The sequence below is a fragment of the Sapajus apella genome, unplaced genomic scaffold (assembly GCF_009761245.1).
Source record: "Sapajus apella isolate SASKATOON/1434 unplaced genomic scaffold, GSC_monkey_1.0 scaffold11, whole genome shotgun sequence".
In the NCBI taxonomy this organism is placed as follows: domain Eukaryota; kingdom Metazoa; phylum Chordata; class Mammalia; order Primates; family Cebidae; genus Sapajus; species Sapajus apella.
Window position 1 is genome coordinate 36,144,102 of NW_022436951.1, and position 23,697 is coordinate 36,167,798.

Sequence of the window (23,697 nt, forward strand, 5' to 3'; positions counted from 1 at the left end):
CAATGGTGAGCACCCACTCACCAGCTCTGTGCAGGCTCCGTCTCGGAGGTGGGGCAGTTGAGCTATCCCAGGTGTTACCGTGCAGAGCTGAACTCCACTTCCCTGCTGAGTTCAGTTCAAGCTGCAAAGTAGTAAACAAAAGAGTGTTATTTTAAGCCACTCTGCTTCGAGGTCATCTGTCATGCAGCAGTAGAGAACTGGATCAGTCGCATGAGTAAGTGTTATGACATAGAACTCCGTAAGCCCTTGGTGTTTCCAGATGTTTAGTTATGGAAGTGAAGGCTGTGTGGCCTTGAGCAGTCGAGACAGTTCAAAGCTAGAACCTTGGTTTCCCTAGGTTATAAGAATGACATGAAACCTATAACATGGTTAACAAAGCCTGGGCATAGAGGCTCCTCAGCAAAGTTCGGTGGCTTTTTTCTTTCTTAATCTCACCTTCCAGGAGATGGGTTGATTTATTTTCATCTTCAAGAGTGACCTAAAACACACAAGAACTTTGGAAGAGTCATGGTTTCACATGAGAGGCATGTAGGGTTCTTTCATAAGTTTTAACATTTTTCAAAAGCAATTTCCAGGTACCACCTTCCAACAAAGGGGAACAAACATAAAAACTACTTTACCCAAAGTGGCTTAGAGGCAGGATGGGAGAAAGCACTTCCCCAGCGTAAATGAATTCTGGAGAAGGGCAAGTGTCACGAGAAAGCACAGGTGTTAAGTCACTTGTTTTCCAGCGTGTGTTCTGTAAAGGGGGCCTTAGAGAATGGAACCCCCTGCCTGATGACCAAAGTGAGCTTGGACCTCCCTGGCTGGCTACCAGGGCCCTCCTGACTGCTGGCACTGAGAGATCTGAGCCCTGAGCTTGCTGGACCCTCAGGCGGAGCACACACCTCACGCCAGTGAGCAGCAGCCATGTGATGCCAACGGCTTGGTGGGCGCAGCAGGCATGGCCTTAAATCTACTGCCTGACAGTGATGGGTCTTGGAGACTGTGTCTTTGGCAGGTTAGACAAGGTGCACATCGGCCTGCAGAAAGGAGATGAGGATGAGCCTGCTGCCCGTCTGTGCTCAGCTCCTGTCTGTGTCTTCCTCAGCCAGTGGCGAGGTGATCTATAGTGGTTCTGGGACGGTGTATTCTGGCAGAATCAGGTCCTGGGAGGCAAGTGTGGCTTCCTGCCATGAGCTGTCACAGCTCAGATGCTTAAATATTGACTGCACATTCTGCTCACCTTCCTAAAGTCAGGGTATTCATAGCGCAAAATGCCGTTGTGATTCTTCCTCCCATGGGAGGGCGTCTTGACTGTGCCAGGGCTGCTTTCCAGCTTCTCCCATCCTGCCCATGGGTGCCTGCTTTCCGTGAATTGCTGTGTGATGCTCACATGGAGATACCGTGTGAAGGGGGTTTGTCCAATCTGTAAAGGGAGGGGGCAGGTTGGATGCAGCATTCCCCAAAGGGTCACCTCATGCATACCAGTGCCTGGATGGAAATGGCAGCTACTAGGTGGAAAGGCCCTGTGGACCAACTGGTTTGGGAAACCCTGAGCTTAATGGGTTTCTTTGCTGTAGGGCTTCTCAGGTCCTTTAAAATCCAGTGTGACTCCCCAGAAGGCATTTCACATTCACATGGTTCCAAACGTCCATGACCAATTTCTGGAAGTATCTTAGAAGTCTTAGACCTTATAGAATATCAGCTGGGAAGCTCCGATCGCTAGTGTCTCAGATATTATGGAAATTCAAGAAAAGATCAAGTTTTTAGCTTCTCCTTGGCTTCTGTATGGTTCTGCTAGTTGCTATTGGGGGTTCTTGCTCCTCCTTTCCACCCCATGCAGGTATGGGTGCTGCTTGTCCTCTGCTGAGGGCTTCCCCTATACTAGGAAGAGTTCCTCCATCTGCCTCTTCATCAAAAATGTTCTTCCTTCTATCTCATTGCCTTAGAGCCTGGCTCTACCAACCAGTTACTCCCTGAGACTATGAACTATCACTCACCATTGTGAACAGGGACTTCAGTATCTCCATGCCTGTTCCTGTTTTTCTCAAGTTCCCCCATGTGTGCTATTGAAATCTGCATCCTGAAGACTCACTTTTTCCTTGGAAGTCTGGCCTCTAGAGTAGGAGTTGGCCACTCTTCCTGGAAGGGGCCAGAGAGTAAGTATTTGCCTGCCGGGTGGTCCTGTTGCAACTCAGCTACTCAGCTCTGCTACTGAAGCATGAAAGCAGCCACAGAAGATGGGACAGTGAGTGGGAGTGGCCACATTTGGCCCTTGGGAGATGGTTTGCCTACCCTTGACCTAGAATGCATCATGGGTCCTTTGGGAGCACAAATGAGTCATTTGCCAGATTATTGTCTCCCCTCAACTGCCAGGTCCACCCATAGAACTTAACGTACCCTTAATTTCAATCAAGGAGTGGAACCTGCCCATGAATCTGCATGCTAATTCCTAAGGCTTTGACTCATGGCTGGCTGGGCAGAGCCAGTGAGTGGAAACAGGTGAGAAGAACTGATGCTATTACTCTACCATGTAGGGCTGTCTGTCAGTGAATGAGGGGTGAGTACCCTGACATTGGGGGTCACCAAGAAATGACTTTGGGTTACTTTGTTGTGGAAATTACAGATGGACTTTAATGAACTCTGAAGGAAGTTTCAGAGTCTGACCTTTAAGTGGCTTCTGATTGAGATTCAGTGCCTGGCTTCTTCTTCCTCTCTTCCATCCTCCCGTTCCTGCTGCTGGGCATGGGGTTGTTGCAGCTTGCAGTGCCCCATGCTAGCATGCCTTACCCAATTTCCTCAGTTCAGTTCAAATATAATAGAAACAGATGCCTGCTAGAAAGGTGAATTGGAACTAGGAATATGCCATCGAGTTATTAAATTGTTTTGATGGCTTCCACAGGCTGATACAGTCACACAGGGCAGCTACAGCTTCGGTTTTGTCTAGTTGTTTGTTAGCTTTGGAGTGAGTTGTAACAGAATTCCTTCCTGCACTGCGTACTGCTCCTCAGCTGTGAGAGCCCTGCCACCATCTCGATCCCCAGCAAATGTGATATGTGAGGCTGGGTGGGTGGATGTGCCCTGGACACAAAGCTCTTCTCTTGTTTTTCTCCCGCTCACCCAGCTGGTAGACTTGTCATGCTGTAGTTGGTCTTTTAGCACATCTAGGCATTCCAGGTTGTGGACATCAACAGATCAGATCCAATAGGCAGCAGCTGTCTCTGGACGGGTGCTGGGAACTGTGGAGGTCTGAGTTTTATTCTACTTGCAATTGCACACCTCAGCCGGCCTCAGCTTTCTGAATGTTGGTGAAAGACACAACACTCATGGCTCAGAGACAAAGGCTTTTATTAAAGGCTGAATTTCAGTTCTCTTTGTGCTGAAGTCCCATGAGCATGAGGCAGACAGGCCAAAATAAAATTTTTGTGCAAAGGTTTGTCAGTCTAGGTACCCATGTACATTTTGGGTCAGACAGTTCTCTGTCATGGCAGTGTGTGCGTGAGGGTCCCTCTTCTGTGCACTGTAGGATGTTTGGCAACATCCCTAGCCTCTACTCAATGGCTATGGTTTCATAACATCTACAGCCAATATGAACTGCTGCTCTATGGTATGTACAAATGTGCACACTATTCAAACATTCTTGAGAAAAAGAGCATCCTTGGAACAAAGGCAGATGAGTGCCCTGTTCTCTAGGTGGCCCTGGACTCGATGATGCTTGACCTCTGGTTTATGACCCAGAGATGACAGGAGGCAGTCACATGAGCTGGACATCCATTCCCAAACATGGGATTTCTTTGCCATTATCAATGAGGGGAAGGCAACTTAGCAGACTTTCATTTTTTCATGTAATTAAGACCTACTTATTAGTATTGGTCCCTAACTTATTAGGGACCAATAACATTTTTATTTTAATCAGAGATGCACTCAATGACAACAAACCAAATGCTGAGAATCAACCATCAGCTACGTGTTACCTTCACAGGATAAATTTCTAGAATAAAAGAATAAATCTGAATTTTGTTAAAAATTGTGATCATTATATTTTCTGGTGGCGGAGTGTAAATTTGATAGATTGCATCTGTGATCATTCTAGTGTGTATGCTACCAATGCAAAATGCTTGCCCCCTTTCCACCGGTAGGGCTTGAGCATGGCCGGTGTGAGGTGGTGTTAATGCAGCTCTCGTGGTGAAGGTGGCTGGGTGGCCCCACTACTGGAGGTAATGCTGCCAGCATTATATTTGAGATAGTAAATGCAAATTTAGACTTCAACTGGTTAAAATAATTTTAATATATAAAACGTTGGCCTCATGTATGTCTTCTTTTGTAAAGTATAATGCTCATCATCACTGGTCATCAGAGAAATGCAAATCAAAACTACATTGAGATACCATCTCACGCCAGTTAGAATGGCAATCATTAAAAAATCTAGAGACAACAGATGCTGGAGAGGATGTGGAGAAATAGAGGCACTTTTACACTGTTGGTGGGAGTGTAAATTAGTTCAACCATTGTGGAAGGCAGTGTGGCAATTCCTCAGGACCTAGAAATAGAAATTCCATTTGACCCAGCAATCCCGTTACTGGGTATATACCCAAAGGATTATAAATTGTTCTACTATAAGGACACGTGCACACGAATGTTCATTGCAGCACTGTTTACAATAGCAAAGACCTGGAACCAACCCAAATGCCCATTGATGATAGACTGGACAGGGAAAATGTGGCACATATACACCATGGAATATTATGCAGCCATCAAAAACGATGAGTTTGGGTCCTTTGTAGGGACATGGATGAACCCGGAAACCATCATTCTCAGCAAACTGACAGAAGAGCAGAAGATCAAACACCGCATGTTCTCACTCATAGGCAGGTGTCGAACAATGAGAACACATGGACACAGGGAGGGGAGCACTACACACTGGGGTCTGTTGGGAGGAAATAGCGGAGGGACCGTGTGGGGTGGGGAGTTGGGGAGAGACAGCAAGGGGAGAGATGCCAGATGTAGGTGATGGGGAGGAAGGCAGCAAATCACACTGCCACGTGTGTACCTATGCAACAATCTTTCATGTTCTTCACATGTACCCCAAAACCTAAAATGCAATAAAATAAATTAAAAAATATATATATATATATATAAAACATATTAGGAGATTTTCACTCCAAGCCGTATCTGTTATACTTACATGATTTTTGAAAATCAGTATTCAGATATTGACAATATATCCAAGTAACATGCGTTGTCCGCATTATTGGAACTTTTGTGCTGATTTGCGTTGTCCGCATTATTGGAACTTTTGTGCTGATTGGTTATGATGATAGTCTCTGAACTGTGTGACTGCTGAACACTCACAAGTTTAGTGATCCAGCCGTGACACTGATATAGGTATGTGTCTAGTTTCCTTTTGAAGGACAAACATGAACCAAATGGCAGGTTTTACCCAGAAACTGAGGCTTCTGCCTAGTTTATTCAGGACTAATTAAAGGTTCTCTACAACTTCTACTCAGCCTGGTGGTTCGCATCTGCGATCCCAACAACCAAGGAGGCCAAGATGGGAATATCACTTGAGGCCAGGGTTTGAGGCCTGCCTGGGCAACATAGTGAGATTTTGTCTCTAAAGAAAAAAAAAAAATCCAGATGTGGTGGGGCCTGTATAGGTGGTGCCTCCTATAGTCCCTGCTACTCAGGAGGCTGAGGCAGAGGGATCCACTGAGCCCAGAAGTTGGCAGCTGCGGCGAGCTATGATTGTGCCCCTGCACTCCAGCCTGGGAAACAGAGTGAGATCCTGTCTCAAAAATAAATAAATAAATAAATAAATTAACTAAATACATTTGTTCTCCTGAGAAGTCTGACTTTCCCCTGGGCACTGTGGTCAGGATCCTACTGCAGATGAAATAATCAAGGTGTATGTTGCCTGTATTAATTTGTTCTCCCACTGCTGTAAAGAACTACTTAAGATTGTAATTTATAAAGGAAAGAGGTTTAATTGATGCATGGCTTTGCAGGCTGTACAGAAGGCATGGCTGGGGAGGCCTCAGGAAACTTGCAAACATGGTGGCAGGCAAAAAGGAGGAAGTCATATCTTATATGGCTGGAATAGGATGAAGAGAGCAAAACAAGAGGTGCTACAGAGTTTTAAACAAACAACTCTTGTGAGAACTCACTATCATGAGAACAGCAAGGAGGAGATCTGCCCCTGTGATCCAATCACCTACCACCAGGCCCCTCCTCCAACATTGGGGATTACAATTCAAGATGAGGTTTGGGTAGGTTCACAGAGCTGAACCCCATTATTCTGTCCCTGGCCCCTCCCAAATCTCATGTCCTTCTTCCATTTCAAAATATAATCATGCCTTTCCAACAGTCCCTCAAAGTCTTGGCTCATTCCAGCATTAACTCAAAAGTCTAAGTCCAAAGTCTCATCTGAGACAAGGCAAGTCCTTTCTGCCTATGAGCCTGTTAAATGAAAAACAAGTTAGTTACTTTCAAGATACAATGGAGAATGGGGACACAGGCACTGGATAAATGCACCTGCTGAAAATGTGAGAAATTGACCAAAAAAAGGGGGCTACAGGCCCTATACAAGTCTGAAACCCAGCAGGACAGTCATTAAATGTCAAAGTCCCAAAATAATCTCCTTTGACTCCATGTCTCATATCTGGGCCACAATGATGCAAGGGGTGAGCTCTCAAGGCCTTGGGAAGCTCTGCTCCTGTAGCTCTGCAGGGTATAGCCCCCCAAGGCTGCTTTCATGGGCTTGCATTGAGTGCCTACAGCTTTTCTAGGAGCACAATGCAAGTTGTCAGTGGATCTACCATTCTGGGATCTGGAGGACAGTGGCCCTCTTCTTACAGCTCCACTAGGCAGTACCCCAGTGGGGACTCTGTGTGGGGACTTCAACCTTACATTTCCCTTCACACTTCCCTAGTAGAGCTTCTCCATAAGGGCTCTGCCCTGCAGCACACTTCTGCCTGGACATCCAGGTATTTCCATACAGCCTCTGAAATCTACATGGAGGTTCCCAAGCCTCATTTCTTGCCCTCTTCACACCTGGAGGCTTAACGCCATGTGGAATCCTCTGTGGCTTCTTGCTTGCACTCTCTGGAGCAGATCAGCACCTCTGAAACATATCTGAGGCCCTTTTAGCCACAGCTAGAGCAGGAGAAGCTGATATGCAGGGAGCAGTGTCCTGAGGTTGTGCAGGACAGTTGGGCCCTGGGTCTGGGCCATAAAACCATTCTTCTCTCCTAGGGCTTTGGGCCTGTGATGGGAGGGGCTGCTGTGAAAGTCTCTGGAATGCCTTCCAGGTATTTCCCCATTGTCATAGATATTAACATTAGGCTCCTCTTTACTTAAGCAAGTTTCTGCAGATGGCTTGAATTTCTCTCCCCAAAATGAGTTTTTCTTTTCTATCATGTAGTCAGGCTGCATATCTGTAATTCTACATGATTTTAAAAATCTAAATTCAGATATTGACAATAAATTCAAATGTCATGGTTTGTCCACATTATTGGAAACGTTTATGCTCTGCTTTTTTTTAAATATAAGTTTCAGTTTTATATTATTTCTTTGCTCACAAATCTAAGCTTGTGCTGTTAGAAGCAGCCAGGCCACATGTTGAATGCTTTGCTTCTTAGAAATTTCTTCTTCTAGATAGCTAAATAATCTCTGTCAAGTTCAAAGTTCCACAGATCCCTACAGTAGGGGCACAATGCTGCCCATCTGTTTGTTAAAGCATAGCAAGAGTGACCTGTATTACAGTTCCCAATAAGGTCCTCATCTCCTCCTGAGGTGATCTGAGATCACCTCAGCCTGGACTTCATTGTCCATATCACTGTCAGCATTTTGGTCACAACCATTCAACAAGTCTGTAGGAAGTTCCAAATGTTCCCTCACCTTCCTATCTTTGTATAAGCCCTTCAGAGTCTTCCAGCCTCTACCCATTACCGCATTCCAAAGCTGTGCCTACATTTTCAGGTAACTTTATAGCAATGTCCCACTTCTTGGTACTAATTTTCTGTATTAGTCTGTTCCTGCATTGCTATAATTAACTACATGAGACTGGGTAATTTATAAAGAAAAGAGTTTTAATTGACTCAGCTCCACAGGTTATACAGGTAGCATGGCTGGGGAGGCCTCAGGATGTAACTTCTTCCTCTTCACCTTCCACCTTTCAATCATGGTGGAAGGCAAAGAGGAAGGAGTTACATCTTACATGACTGGAGCAGGAGGGAGAGAGTGAAGAGGGAGGTGCTATGGTCTTTTAAACAGCCAGATCTTGTGAGAACTCACTCATTGTCACAAGAACAGCAAAGGGGAGATCTGCTTCCGTGACTCAATCACCTCCCACTAGGCCCCTCCTCCAACATTAGGGATTATAGTTTGACCTGAGATTTTGATGTTGACACAAACCCAAACCGTATTACTGCATTCTTTCATGTTTCTTGGGCTGTTCTATGTTTTTATTGAGCGTTCTTTTTAACTTTAGTGATAAACTGCTACTGATTCATCTTTATATTTACTAATATAGTTTCTCTCATAATTTTTGTTAATTCTTCTGTGTGTAGTGTCATGTGAACTATGATTTAAATGTGATTCAGTCACATCTCTACCACACAAATACACCAATAAAGTTTGTTTACATACAGTTCCGCCTCCCTAAATTTGCTTTTACAGTGACAATTCACTTGTGTCATACTTATTGCACCCTTTTGCTATTACATGTTGTCTTGGCTTATCTGGGGTTCTGAGAAGCCCACATAAACTATTTGTACCTTGCTCTGGGTTCTCCTTAGCAAACTTTGGGGCAAAGTACAAATAGTTTATGTGGGAGGTGATCCCAGTGAAAGAGTCAGATAGTAGGATGCTGGGGCATTTATCCATGGGTTCTTATCTCCCAACAGTGGTGGGTTTTCCTGGAGGGTGTGGATTTTTCAGGTTGTGTCTATGTGTAGCTCAAAAACCTTCTGCAGCTTTGGGATGCTGAGAAACAAGTGGCCCCTGCCTGACGTGGGAGCTCTTTCACAGGTGCATGGAGCTGTCCAACACTGGAGTGCTGAAGTTGGTTAAGCGAGGAGGATGTGGTGTGTTATCCATCCAAAGGACCTACTACACAAGTGTAATACAGCTACTTGGTTATTTTTAAGGTCATAGAGCACAGGTTTAGAGTAAAATGAAAAGTCCTGTGCAGATGTAAGTGTTTGTCATTTTTCTTATTGCTATATCTCTTATTGCTATATCGCCTAATACAAAGTAGAACAAATAAACGTTGAATGAATACATATAAAATCAGGTGTGTGAGCACATATTATTCTTTTATAAAGTAAATAACAATGGTTAAAAAATATGTTGCTAATAAGAAGTCTACTCCGATAGTTTGTTCCTCTCCAATTCGTTGTTACCTGTCTTCTTTTTTCTTTGAAAAAGAGAAAAGGTCAGAAAGGTATGCCACAGGCTCTTCTGCCCACTTGAGAGCTGCTGCTCTAAATCACCTTCACCAGCAGAACTAGTTCCAAGCTCTCAGGAGACAGTCATTTTTTTTTTAAATGGAATCTCACTCTGTCACCCAGGCTGGAGTGCAGTAGTACAATCTCGGTTCACTGCAACCTCCACCTCCTGAGTTCAAGTGATTCTCCTACCTCAGCCTCTTAGTAGCTGGAATTACAGGCATGTGCCACCATGCCTGGCTAATTTTTGCATTTTTAGTAGTGACGGGGTTACTCCATGTTGGCCAGACTAGCCTCGAACTCCTGACCTCAAGTGATCCACCCTCCTCGGCCTCCCAAAGTGCTGGAATTACAGGCATGAGCCACTGTGCCTGGCCCTGAGGAGATAGTCTTTACCCATGGTCAGCAATCTTGGGGCTTGAGGTAATGAGACACAGGATAAGAGGGTTCCACTGGAAAAGTTTAACCAAAGGTAGCAGGGAGCCCCTTTCTCTGTATATTTGAAGGGCAGGGTCTGAAGTGACTAAAGTCACCTTGCCCTTTAGTTTTTACAATTGGGTTTTGTCAGAAACAGCATCTGTAAAGCTTTATCAGAATATGAATTGGAGTGGCTTTGCCTAGTTTTCAGTCTTCACTACTCCTCCTTAGGGTTATAGAGGGAAATCATCCAGTGCACTGGCCAGTAAATTACAAACACATCCCTTTCCAAGCAAAGAGTCTGTATAAGCTTAGAAGAGTTTGTTAAATTAGTATGTGGGATATGATTTCATCCAAGTAATAAAATCTGCAACTGCTTTTAAAGAAATGAAATTGTATTATAAACTATTTCCCTGTCACCTGCACAAGTCACATTAATTGGAGGTTCAGTCTTCAGTTCTGCCAGCATGGGTGCTCTGTTCCGGAGATGCACAGCTCCTGGAGAGCCTTCCTTGGAAAAGGAAATCACTCTCGAGACAGGTGAGCCTTCCTGGCTTTCATATGGTACATGCTGGCTCTTTGCTAGCAGAGGTGGGAAGGCATGGATTTCATTACTGCAGCACATTAAAGGCCAGGGAAAAATAAATCCAATTTTCTACTGCCTCAGTGACTTTGTGTTTTAATGAAATGGATAAGAAAGAATCATTAACTGATGCTCAGACTGATTAAAATTCCAGTAAGAAGGAAAAGAAATAAGATTGTGACACAGCAACAGAAGGTCATTCATTCCCTGGCAGTCATGAATCTGTAAAGTCACACAATATCGATTTTCAACAGGAATGTTGACTGAGAAGGCCCCTGCAGATATGGATAGTAAGGAATGTGTGACCTGATCACCATCCAGACACTGCCATCAGTCTGTATCCTTGCCATGAAGTCAGGTGCCTACCCTTCCTGGAAGTGTCAGCAAGTGAATTATATGTCTCCTTCTGTGATGAAAAAAATTTCTTTTTCCCTACACAATTGAATCTTGATTTAAAATCACAGAAGCTTTAAGATGTGGCCACAGTAGCAACTAACTGGGTATGTACAGGGTCACTGGAGACATAGGAGAAAACAGCAAATGCGTTTGAAAGCTACAAAATGCTACTCAAATTTAGAGTGCCTGTTATTGTTATTATTACTTCCCCTTCCTGTCATTAGTCTGATCACTGCTCTTGCTAGTATGAAGTTTCAGACCACACACACTTTTTCATATGCCTTTTCTGCTCGACAGGCAGAGACCAAAGGGGCAGTTGGTCAATGGGGACCTTTTCCACGGCAGATTTCTCTTCCTGATTTATATGTAGCTGTCCCTGGGTGAAGCCTTAGGACCCAAGAGACAAGCCTTCCTCCAGGGAAGCAGAAGGAATTCTGGTCATTGAAGTGTCCAAGTGGAGAGAAGGAAGGCACTTATGCCTTAGAGCAGCTGAGTACCTTCCATTCATTCGGAGTTCATTCCTCATGCCTTCCCTCCACATCCCTTCCATAGTGCCTACTATGTATTTTTCCTGATGCTGCATTCCCCACCTTTTGAGAGGTGAGATAAAGGAGCACCCACCTGTCTCCTCAGCAGTGTCATTAGAACCCTCAAGGCCTGGTAGGATTGGCTCCGGCTGCACCCAAAGGACAGTGTCCCAAGGCACTTGTGCAGGCTGGAAAATGGGAACAGGCCCGTGAAGATGTGGGAAGGGAAGATGAACTTCAGGGAGTAAGAAAGAAATGCATGATAAATATTTGAGACAGTTTGCAGAAAGAACAGGTGATTTAGAAATATAAAATAAAAACAAAAATATAGAATAACCAAACAAGATGCAAATCAGATCCTGGAGGCAAGGTTGGTGGATTAACTAAAATGAAGACATATGGGATACAGTGCCCCCACGCTCACTGCAGTTGAATAGAGAATTGGGCTTGAGCTTTGCAGTGGTGGGTATGAAAGGGGATATGGAGGTGCTCATCAGGTCTCCCTTTCCAGGAGTCAGAGAATTACCTTGGCCAGCTTCATGGTATGACTTAGATAAAAGCAAAGGAGACTTTTTTGCTTGCATGCTCAGACGTCATCTCAAAAGTGGGAAATTACCTCTAAACCTTCCTAATGCTCAGATTTTCCGTCCGTCTTGGATAGGAGTTTTCAGTTCACACCCAAGACAGGCATTGAGATTTCTCTAACGTGACCAACTTGCAGGTGAAGGGGCACTTCGTCTTGGAACCCCCAATCTCCACTTGTCTTCTTCAGGGATGACATTATTCCAGTATTTTGAGATTTGATTTAAACAACTATTATTTACATTTTCATTTTGCTAATTTAAGAAACATTCTATTACTAACTAAAATCTTTTTTTTTCTTTTAGACAGATTCTCACTCTGTCACCCAGGCTGGAAGGCTGGAGTGCAATGGCACAGTCTTGGCTCACTGCAACCTCTGCCTCCTGGGTTCAAGCAATTCTCATGTCTCAGTTTCCTGAGTAGCTGGGATTACAAGCTCGCCAAGTAATCGCCAAGCTGACTTTTGTATTTTTAGTAGAGACGGGGTTTCACCATGCTGGCCAGGCTGGTCTTGAACTGCTGATCTCAAGTGATCTGCCCGCCTTGGCCTCCCAAAGTGCTGGGATTACAGGTGTGAGCCACTGGACCCGGCCCTGAAGTCTTATTATTATTTTTTTTAAATGGCATAAGAACAGCAAGGTGGTTACGGTTGCAAAAACCTTCATGTGGGGACTCAGTAGCAGTGGTATTCAGTCTGCCAACAAGCCTGCCAGAATCAGACAGCTGGCTTGGTTAGCACTCTGAGAGTGGCCCCGTACTTTAGAGGTAGATTCACGTTAGCTGAGCTAGAAAGACTGATATATAATCCTAGAAGGCCAATTTGCTTAATTTACAGTGAAAACTCCAGGACAGCTGGCACAGAGCCTGGGTGGTTTGAAGGTGGGAAGATCTGTGGGAAGCTGAAAATTTGAAGTTCATTAGTAGGGCCTAGGATCTAAAGCTGCTTGAGCTGCATGGTTGATGGTCCCAGGCTTTACATCCATTTTACAACAGGGATCCTCTTGCCTCTCAGAAGGGAGGGCTAAGCCACCAGTTAGAGCTTTCATTGGTGTGGTTGGCTCTTCCCCTCTGCCATGTTTCCTACACCCCTCCTGACTGGCATGCTGTGCTGCTCCTGGAAACACACTGAGCAGGCTCCAGCAGGGCCCAGCTTGGGAGCTTCTGCTCTTCAAGGCCATTTCAAGCTCTCTGCCCCACCTATTACAGATATGATAGACCTCATGGTGTTGCCCTGCAGGGGCCTTTCTCTTTCTAAGAAAATGGGGGATTCTTCAAGTTAAAATAAAGCTCTTCCAGTGAGTGTGAACCGGTTCTGAGGGTTGGGTATGGGGAGTCAGGGTGAGGAAACAAGTATGAACAGCTACACAGTGTGCTCAGTGTACTTCCACTGCGAGGTAGTGCTCTCACTGTGAGACTGTGCCCCCACTGTGAGATATTGCCCCTACTGCAAGACTGTGCTCCCATTGTCAGATAGTGCTCCCACTGTGCTATAGTGCCCACACTGTGAGATAGATAGTGCCCCCACTGCAACATAGTGCTCCCACTGTGAGATAGATAGTGCTCCCACTGTGAGACTATACTCCCACTGTGGATAGATAGTGCTTCCACTGTGAAATAGATCTCCCACTGCATGATAGACTGTGCTCCCACTGCGAGACTGACCGTGCTCCTACTGCGAGTCTGACCATGCTCCCACTGCGAGATTGTGCTCCCACTGTGAGACTGGGCTCTCACTGCAAGATAATGCTTCCACTGTGAGACTGTGCTCCCACTGTGAGATAGATAGTGCTCCCACTGTGAGATAGATAGTGCTCCCACTGTGAGATAGATAGTGCTCTCACTGCATGACTGTGCTCCCACTGCAAGACTGTGTTCCCACTGCAAGACTGCGCTCCCACTGTGAGATTGCGATCTCACTGCAAGATAGTGCTTCCACTGTGAGATAGTGCTCCCACTGTGATACAGTGCTCCCACTGTGAGATAGATAGTGCTCCCACTGTGAGATAGATAGTGCTTCCTCTGTGAGATAGATAGTGCTCCCACTGTGAGACAGGGCTCTCACTGCGAGACTGTGCTCCCACTGCATGACTGTGCTCCCACTGCATGACTGTGCTCCCACTGTGAGACTGTGCATTCACTTTGAGACTGTGTTCCCACTCTGAGATTGCTTCCACTGTGAGATTGGTGCGCCTGTGTTGGTTTCGCCTGGGCAGATATCCTTTCCTGTGATGGTCAGTAGTCATTGAGAGTCCTTGCCTGCAGGCCTGTTTGGAAATAATTGTGAGCATTGGTAGTACATTTGCTGACTCCTTGTGTGTCAGAAAGCCGGCACAGCCAGGCCCTGCAGTGCTGAGAGGCAGGTCGTTTCATGTGAAGCAGGGAGGCCCTGGCAGGGGCAGCTCCAGGTGCTTCTCTCAGTCTGGAATGGGTCAGATGGGGGAGGGACCAGGGAAGCCATGAGATCCTCCAACAGGCTAAGCCTGGAGAAACCTGACTCTGTGCTGTGCTGAGACTTGTCAAATATGCTCAGATGTTTACTTTCCATGATTAAAACCCATTTTAATTTTCTCTGTGATATTCTGCCCTTCCATGGATTAGGTAACCTGGTTTTAAGGGGATACAGTTCTATCCCCATTGGATGCCTCCATAAAGCTATTTTCATTTTCAATTATAAAAAGAAATGGTTCATATATACCTTTTCTTTTCTTCTTCCGAATTGTCTGTGCTGTAAGTAGGTGCCTCTTCAGTATCAGCCAGGATATGTCTAGACGTTGCCCTCGACTGACGTCATTGCTCACCATTATTGTTACTTACAGTGATCTGACAGGTGGCTTCACATCCGCAGTGTTTGCCATTCATAACAGGAATGAAACCACATTTCACTTCTCCAGGAGCATGTCAACAAGGCCAGGCACCTCAGTGCTTTTGTTATTTATTTTTTAGAGTTCAGCATTTCTCTCTTTAAATCATTTGCACTGGCCCTGTAAATAATTTAATGAGCACATGCCTTTCCTTATAAAACTGTTTTTCCCAACTTAGGAAAAATCAATTTCTCTCCATCCATCCTCCTTCCCACCCCCTTATGAAACCAAACCCAGTGACAGCGCCCTGCTTCATTTACTCCGCATACAGCAGGATGCGTGATGGAGCTGCCAATCTTTGAGGGGCGGCTAGTTCTTAGCCAGTCTTTTTGCTTCTGAAATTTCAGTAGAAGTCCTATCTTAACAATAATAGCTTTTGATATATACCCAAAGTTCTGAGAAAACTCATTTATTTTTATTTTCATTTCTGTAGTGGTAAATCATGAAATATTTAAGAAGATCTATAAGATGGCTTTTGTCAGCATTGCAATCACAGGGATAAACTCTTTTTACTCTTTCGTTTCTGGTGTAGAGACATCGGTACATCATACTAGCTACACTTAGTCTTGAAAGCTTCCAGTGCATCTAACCATTTTAATTACTTCAGCAAATGATAGTTTGTGTAGAATCATAGCAATTAACATATTTGACCCAAGAATTCATATCACAGATTGGTCATACCTAAATATTTCATCACCTCTGATGTTTACTGCAAGGGACAATTTGAGATAAGCCAAGTTTCTGTTTGTTATTCTATCTTACATTGATGGTTCCAGAAGGATTTTGGAGTGTATCAGCACTGTTAATACATGAAAAACATGTTTTCTTTTTCCCCCTGAATCGGATGCCCTGGAATGAAATGTAAAGGCTACAAATTCAAATATAAAAATATAAGAAATAAAATCTTCACCCTACCCCTCTGCCTTTCCTCCACCTTCCCCCTTCTAGTCCAGCTGTCGGAGCAGTTCAGGGGGTCTCCATTCCAGTCCATTCTCCCAAGAAATCACTGGTCTTGAAGCCCGCCTCTGACCACAGGTAGCCCCAACCCCAGGATTTCCATAGCTGTGGGATTCACAGTGGTTCTTGTCCAGGTCCTTATCTCAGCACTCAGGGCACCTGTGCTTCCTGTGAGCATCTCTCACCCATGGTGATGCTGCACTTCCTCACAGCCCTGGGTGCCCACCCTGCCCCATTCTGCCTGCTGCAATCCTATTGATTCCTGTGGGTCTGCTCAATGCCTTCTTCTCGGTGCCTCCACGATGCCACACAGCAGTCCAACTCATTCTCCATGGAATTCACATCAAATGGCTATTTAGCTATATTCCCACCCTTTCCTGATACATACATGCTTATCTGCTATGTAATGTCCAGTGCTTTAAATTACTCAGCTCAAAACACTAGACATTACATAAAGTGGCCATTTGCTATAGACCGACTTGTGTCCTCCCAAACTCATATTTTGAAGGCCTAACCTCCAAAATGACTATATTTTGATATATGGTTTTTAGGGTAATTAAAGTTAAATGAAGTCATAAGAGTGGGGTCCCAATCCACAGGGATTAGTGGCCTCATAAGCAGAGGAAGAGAGAGATCATTTGCACTCTCCCTGCATAGACCTGGAGGAAAGCCATGCAGGGCTGTAGAGAGAAGGTGGCTGTCTGCAAGCCAGTAAGAGGGCCTTCCCCAGAACCTGACCACACTGGCACCCCAACCTCAGAAAAGCCCCCAGAACTCGGAGGAAATGCATTTCTGTTGTCAAAGCTGTCCAGTCTGTGGTATTTGTTATGGCAGCTTGAGCTGAAGAATACGCCACACATTCAGCAAGTAAGGACTGTGTATTTGGGAAGAAGTCATCTACAGGTATTGATCGACGTACGACCTATGCAACTTATGACCATTCGACTTTATGACCACAATCGCTAGCCACGACTGCTCCACATCTGGCAGCGCAAACGTTGCCCAGCTGGGCCTACGACAGTGCGGACCAGCTTCCGGCAGCACTACCATCTCCGCGTGCATATAGCCTACTCAACTTATGACCTAATCGTGTTGCGACTGGTCTGTCGGAACTAATCGTGGTCATAAGCCGAGTAATAGCTGTAGTCCCACAGTTAGATTTGGGAGGCAACTATAATGCAGAAATAGTTTCTGAATTTCTGGATTTCCTGTTTCTTCTTTGCTTCAGAATAGTTTGACCTTTAGCCATACAGGCTCACAGATTGCTGAAAACTCACAAGGTCTGTGATGAAGCTGTAAAAAATAATTCAAACGATTTGTTTTCATAACCCTGGCTCTATTCATCTGATTGCATTGTAACCAATATTTGCTGCAAACCCTGTGGACAAAAATTATTCATAAACTGCAAAGAAATTGCACAGCTATGAAAGAAATCAGTGTGATAAATGGGTCGTATTTCCCCCCCTTTAAGCAATAGAGAACCTGTAAGACACTTTATAATACAAAAGAAGTAAATAAAATTTAAAAAAGAAGAGAAAAAGGAGAGACCCTGGATATAAAAGAAACACTATTGAAAACTGTGAGTTTTCAGACTGTTAATATGAAATCCTCTCTTGATGATGATTTATTTTAATAGGGTGCACGTCAGTGTGATGCTCTTTCTCCCACTGGGAACCTTTTCAAGGATGTATTAGTTAATACAAATAGCACTGTCAGCAAAGGCACTCACACGTGAGCCAGCTGGAATTGATCCATTCTGGAGGCAGAAAACTTGGCACTCCCTGGCTATCAATAAGCAGGTTGAATGACATTCTCGGGATTAGTTGCTTATCCAGAAGGTGTCAGCCCTTTTTATATCAATTAGAAAATGTGTGCTTGCTTAGGTTGTCTTTCTGGGTGATGATGTATAGGAGGAATGAAATTTACCCTGAATTTTTCAGAAGCAGAGCTTCCATGCAACTGCAGTCATCCAGCAAAGAGCAGACCACATGGGGTCCCACCAAGAGACACTTGAAGCCCATCACTGAGGGCTCACTTTTGTCTTCTATATGATGGAGGAGCAGTGTATGCAAATGATCTAAGTGTCTCTCCTAACAGCATCCCAGCTCCTTCTGCTCTTGCCAACCCCAATCAATTTCACCCTGGATCAATGCTACCATCTGTCACAGGTGGCCCTGTGGATTCTGGGTAACTAAAGGAAGACACAGATCAGTTTTAGAATGTTTTATTTTTGTCTATTGGGACTCCATAGGAGCTGAGAAAGTTTTCATCTTTGGTTTGGCTCAAAAAATAACATTCTAAATAAAGAAAGGACAACCCTTTCATGTGCTGCCACCTGCCCTGATCCCCTCACTGCTTTCATTCCTCCCCAGTTCCATACCCACCAACATCCAGTGATGTGGTCTCCAGGAAACGTAAGGAGAGACGAGAAGACAGCTCATTCCTGGAACCTTCGCTTTAGAATGAGAGATGTTTGCTCTGGATGTGACCAGCTTCTTGCAGTTCTCGGCCAGTGCTCATTAAGTGTTGAGGGCAGAGCAGGCATTTCAGCACCAAGGGCATCACTCGGGTTCCATCTCCTGTCTGGCATCAACTGGCCAGAAAAACATTGTTGTTTAGATAAGTAACATTTAGATGTGTCTTAGTCTTGACTGCTATAATGATATACCACACACTGGGTGGCATATACATAACAGAAGCTTATTTCTCACAGTTCTGGAGGCTGGAAAGTCCAAGATCATTGTGGTAGCAGACTTGGTGTCTGGTGAGGACCCACTTCCTCATAGATGGTTGTCTTCTCACAGGGCAGAAGTAGCGAGAGTCACCCTAGGGCTTCTTTCATGGACATTAATTCCATTTATAAGAGCTCCACCCTTATGACCTAACCACCTTCCAAAGTCCCCACCTCTTAATATCATCACCTTGCAGCTTAGAATTTCAACATAGGAATTTTGGGGGCACATAAACATTCAGACCATAACGAGGGGTAAAGTAGAGCTGAAATATTCTTGGACAAAGGGAATGCAGGTTGTTAAATAGGAAGGAAAATATAGGCTTCTTAGAGGAAGATAGGAAATGAAACAACTTTGATCCAGACAAATGGCCTCCCTGGAGTCCAGAACAGCCATACAATTCCAAGGGAAGCATGTTTATCAAGGTCTGTCTCCCTGTTCCTATGTCAGAGCCACTGTGCACTGACTGTGTTGGGGGTGTCAAGGGTGAGAGAGGTGTGCTGTGAGGGGATCCACAGGCAGAACCCTTACCCATATCATCTTCTTGGGCTGTGACAGAGAGCTCTTGGAGAGGTGCTTTTCCCCACGCACCCACAGTTCTTTGACAGAACAACTTCTCCCAGAATCCCTACAGTGATGCGCAGTCCTGGGCTGATTCCTTCCCACCCTGTCCTCTCCAGAGGCCGCTTATCAAATCTGGTGCCAAGTGAAGGGTGGGGAGTCTCAGGTTCTTGGTGAGCATTTGGCTCCCTCTGCCAGGACTGAAGGATTCAGAACTCACAATCTCAGAAATCCAACTTTGAGAACTTCCTGGTAAAATACCAAATAATTAAAATGGGTTTTGAATGTATCCAGGACTTTCCTCCAAAGTTATTTCTTATAGGCAGAAAATGATTTTGTTACCATCTTGGGAGAAAGAACAGATGGAAGTGGCTTGATTAAACCCTTCTATGAGAGCAGAAGAATTTATAGCGATATTGAAATTGCTCTATTCTTTCTATGAATGCGGGAGGAATAAATCAAGAAGTTGTAAGTTTAGAACAATAATAGTATAGTGATGACTTCACCATTGCACACACCGTTTCTCACTGGGCTTAGAGAGGCATGCCGCAGGATCCTGGGATAGGTAAGGAGAATGCAGCCTTCAGTGGCTTTCCCAGGACTAGACAGCTCCCTGGCTTGGGTCGCAGGATGGAGTTGCCAAGCTGCCAGTGCAAAACCTCTAGATAAATGTGAAAGTGCTCGTCTTGCATTTCCCCAGTTTCACCATGTGCTTCTGCATGTGAGTCACAATCAGAAGGGGAGGATGGGCCTGGCGCAGTGGCTCACGCCTGTCATCCCAGCACTTTGGGAGGCCGAGGGGGGCAGATCACGAGGTCAAGAGATGGAGAGCTGGCCAACATGGTGAAGCCCTGTCTCTACTAAAAATACAAAAAAATTAGCCAGGCATGGTGGCATGCGGCTGTAGTCCCAGCTACTCAGGAGGCTGAGGCAGGAGAATTGCTTCAACCCGGCAGGTGGAGGTTGCAGTGAGCTGAGATCGTGCAACTGCACTCCAGCCTGGGTGACAGAGCAAGACTGCAACTCAAAAAAAAAATGAGGAGGGCTGGGTGGATAGAGAATTAGAAAGAACCAGGCTTCAGTGCTGCTACCTGCCCAGTTGCTCTCCATAGAGTGGCACCATTTAATCTAAGAAAGTGGCTGCCCGGGTCAGCAGAGGGCTGGGTGAGCTTGTGATGATAATTGCTGAGGGCTCCACCATGCAGATGCCGCTAAGCCATTTCTCATACCATTTGATCAAGCAAAATCCTTTGCTGTATGTTGAGATGCCTTAGTCCTGACCAACCAAAGGGCTCCAGGTGGTTTCATTATTTTAAACTGAGCTGTCTACTCACCCTTGTCTACCCCTCCTCCTCTTCTTTTTCTCCCTGCTCCTCTTCCTCCTCCTTCTTCTAGCTACATAGCAGGTCAGTGTTTGGACTTCACGTGCCAGGGGATTGGGCAGTGGGAGGGGAGGGGACACTAATGAGTTGTCTATCAGAGGATACGCTTGCTGAAGATCTGGGCTGAAAGCATGGAATGCCAGGGTTTGCATTGCCAATCTCATCTCTCTGCTGCTGTAGCAGGTGGCAGATTTTCCCAGAGGAGGCAATTAGAGAGGAGTGCAGACCCAGGGGTGGCATTAAGGTGCCTACTGGGTTATGGTCCCTTTCTGGGTTGAGGAAGACAGGGCAGCTGGTCTTCCTGATGGAGAGACTTGCATCTGACTATTTTGAGTTCTGAGAGGAAAGTGGCATGCACCTTGCATTGCACCTTGATGCACCCTGCAGACCTCAATGCAAACATTTTCAAAACCAAAATGCCTCTTCAAAGAGATAGGCATACACGTAACAGGGAGGAGGGGCATATCTCTATTCCAAGGCTTGCACAACTTAGTTGCCAACCTTTTCTAAGGTAGATGAGCTCTTTTATTTAGGGAGATACCTTACTCGGGGTCAGGATCCCACATGCTTAAGGCTTCAGAAGGGCCCTTTGGCCCAGCAGGCAGGAATTAGGGTTAGGACCTGGGGCCCCTTTGACAGTTAACAAAATTGGAATCTAAGGTCCTCCTGGGGGCCTCTAAAGCTTCCCCAGAATGGAATAAAAGGCGAGGCTTCCATCTGGCCTTTATTTCTCAGGAGGCCCCAGGTCAAGGTACAGGACCCTTTGCTTATGTGCCCTTGGGGGTCAGGGACTCCAGCCCGCTGATGAAGTGGCAGGCACTCCCCATGCACAGTAGGGGAAAGTCACCATCGGAGATGTCCTCTCTTGCTCCCTAGCCCATCCCCAGGTTTTGGTGCATCGATTAAACATGTCCTATGCAGGGGGACTGAGTTACAAGCCAGAATGTCGTGGGATTCACTGACAAGGACCCCATGAATCCTCACCTGTAGGCTCGAGCTTGTCCAGGTTCTGAGGCCAATATGGCCTCATCCCTCTAATCTCCGGAGGCCACATCACAGCAGCCTTGCTGCTGGCCCTGACTCCCTTCCTGTGTCTGGTATCTGGGGTGTGTCCTGGTTGTGAAAAACTCCTGCTTGCACACCTGTTTCCATCCTGGGCTTTGACTCCCCCATCCTGAGCCCTAGCCTTTGCTCCCCGACCTCATACTCAGGCACAGACCATAGTCACATGAAGGGCAGGAGGTTTGTGGGAAACTGAAGTGCAGCGTAGCCGGCCAGCACTGGTCATGGCCGGGAGTGCAGTCGATGGTGGGAGAGGCTGAGGTCCAGCTCAGCAGTAGCATGAGGAAGATGGGGATGGGAGGCCTGGAGGGGCATCCATTCCCAACAGGAGGAGAGCACGTGTTGGGCAGGGGCTGGGAGCTTAAGGCATCTACTCGTGGTTACGTTTGTTTTCCCAGGAGAGGAAGGGATTAAGATGGGCTGAGCACATAAGGAGAGAGGTGGAGTTTTGAGTTTGGCAGTTAAGAGGGATGAATTTTCTTTGTCTTCAATCTTTGCTATGTTCTCGCCATCTTCTAATGCTTAGTCCTTTCCACCTCACGTTGCCTCCTTTTAAAACTCTCCCAGCCCCTGAGTATGTTTCCAGCAGCGTCCATCTATGTTTTGGGGACCTCCTTTTCCATTGCTGGGCAGCTTCTCTGCTACTCTTTGACTCTTCTTTATCATTTTTTCCAACTTTGTCTGTTGTTTTATGATATTTATCTTGAGCTCTTCTTTCATCTTCACATTAAATATTTGCCTCAGAGAGGACATTTTTATTAAGCCCTTTCCTTCCTGAGGAATTTTCTTGCCATCTGTTCGTTTCATAGCTTTTGCTGAGCACCTACTCTGCATCAAGCTGTATTCCAGGGTCTGTGGACCTAGTTACAAACAGAAAATAATCACTGTGAGAAGAAACCAAAAGGGAGGAGAACTGGAACAAAAGGAGTGTCCCTGCCTGTCTCCTGGTTCAGCTGGTTCAGCTGGTTCAGCTGGTTCAGCTGGTTTAGCAGACTTCCTCTAGCTCTTTAGGCCGCACATCGGGTGGGGGACTCTGGGGGCTCTACAGCCCATCCACGCTCCTGATCACCCCTTCATCCAGGAGTGGTCCCTCCTGCCACCCTTGCTTTGCTGACCGCATCGTACATCTGCAAGGGCTGGTGTCCCCTCCTCCAGGTTGGCTTCTTCAGCCCGAGCTGCTCTTCTTCATGAAACTGAGGCCATTCTATATAGGGGTTCCATTTCCACTCTTATTCATTTTATCTTTTGTTACTTTCAGACAGAAGAGGAGGGGCAAGATGTCTGAACATCAGAAGTCTGCCGAGGAGAATGGGGAAGATGACCACCATGTAATTATATTAGTTTCCTAGGCTGTTACAATGAATTACTACAAACTGCGTGACATAAACGTCAGAAATTTCAGAAATTTATTCACTCACAATTCTGGAAGCCAGAGGTCTGAAGTCAAGGTGCCAGCAGGGTTGTGCCCCCTCCAAAGTCTCAAGAGGAGGATTCTTCCTTGTCTCCTCCAGCTGCTGGTGGCTCCTGGTGACCTCTGGTGGTCCCCAGCTTGTAGCTTCATCTCTCCCTGAGGGGGAGCCCTGGGGTAGGCACAGAGTACTCCTCAGAGAGCAGGGCAAAGTAACTGCCCAGTTCCCACATCGATGTGGGGCAACCCCCATTGGACAAGGTGGCTTTCAGCAGAGAGGGGGGCAGCATTCCCTGCCCTCCCCATCCTGGCTCTCATGACCTCAGAATTGAGCACAGAGGAACGCCTGAAGGTTCACCAACAACATCCACCCTAGGAGAGACACAGGGGCTGATGGAGAATGGCTTCTGGGAGCACCCACAAAGGAGCATTAGAAGACATGGGAGCACCCAAGAATGTGGGAACACCCATGAGGGAGCACCAGAGGTCCTGGAAGCATCCACAAAAAAGCACTAGAGGATGTGAGGGCAGCTACAGGGGAGGACCAAAGGTAGCATCAGAGGGTTTTATAGCCCCCAGGAGGGAGCATCAGAGGATTTTATAGCCCCCAGGAGGGAGCATCAGAGGTCCTTGGAGCACCTGTGGATGCTTCTGTCATTGGTGAAGGGGGCACAGGTAGGATCAGTTTCTCCTCCACTGATATTGTTCAGGACCCAAAATATTCATACTGAAGCATCCTCCTTCCAACACACCATGATGTTACTTTGTAATTTCCCTAAATGTGTCACTCATGTAGGAGGG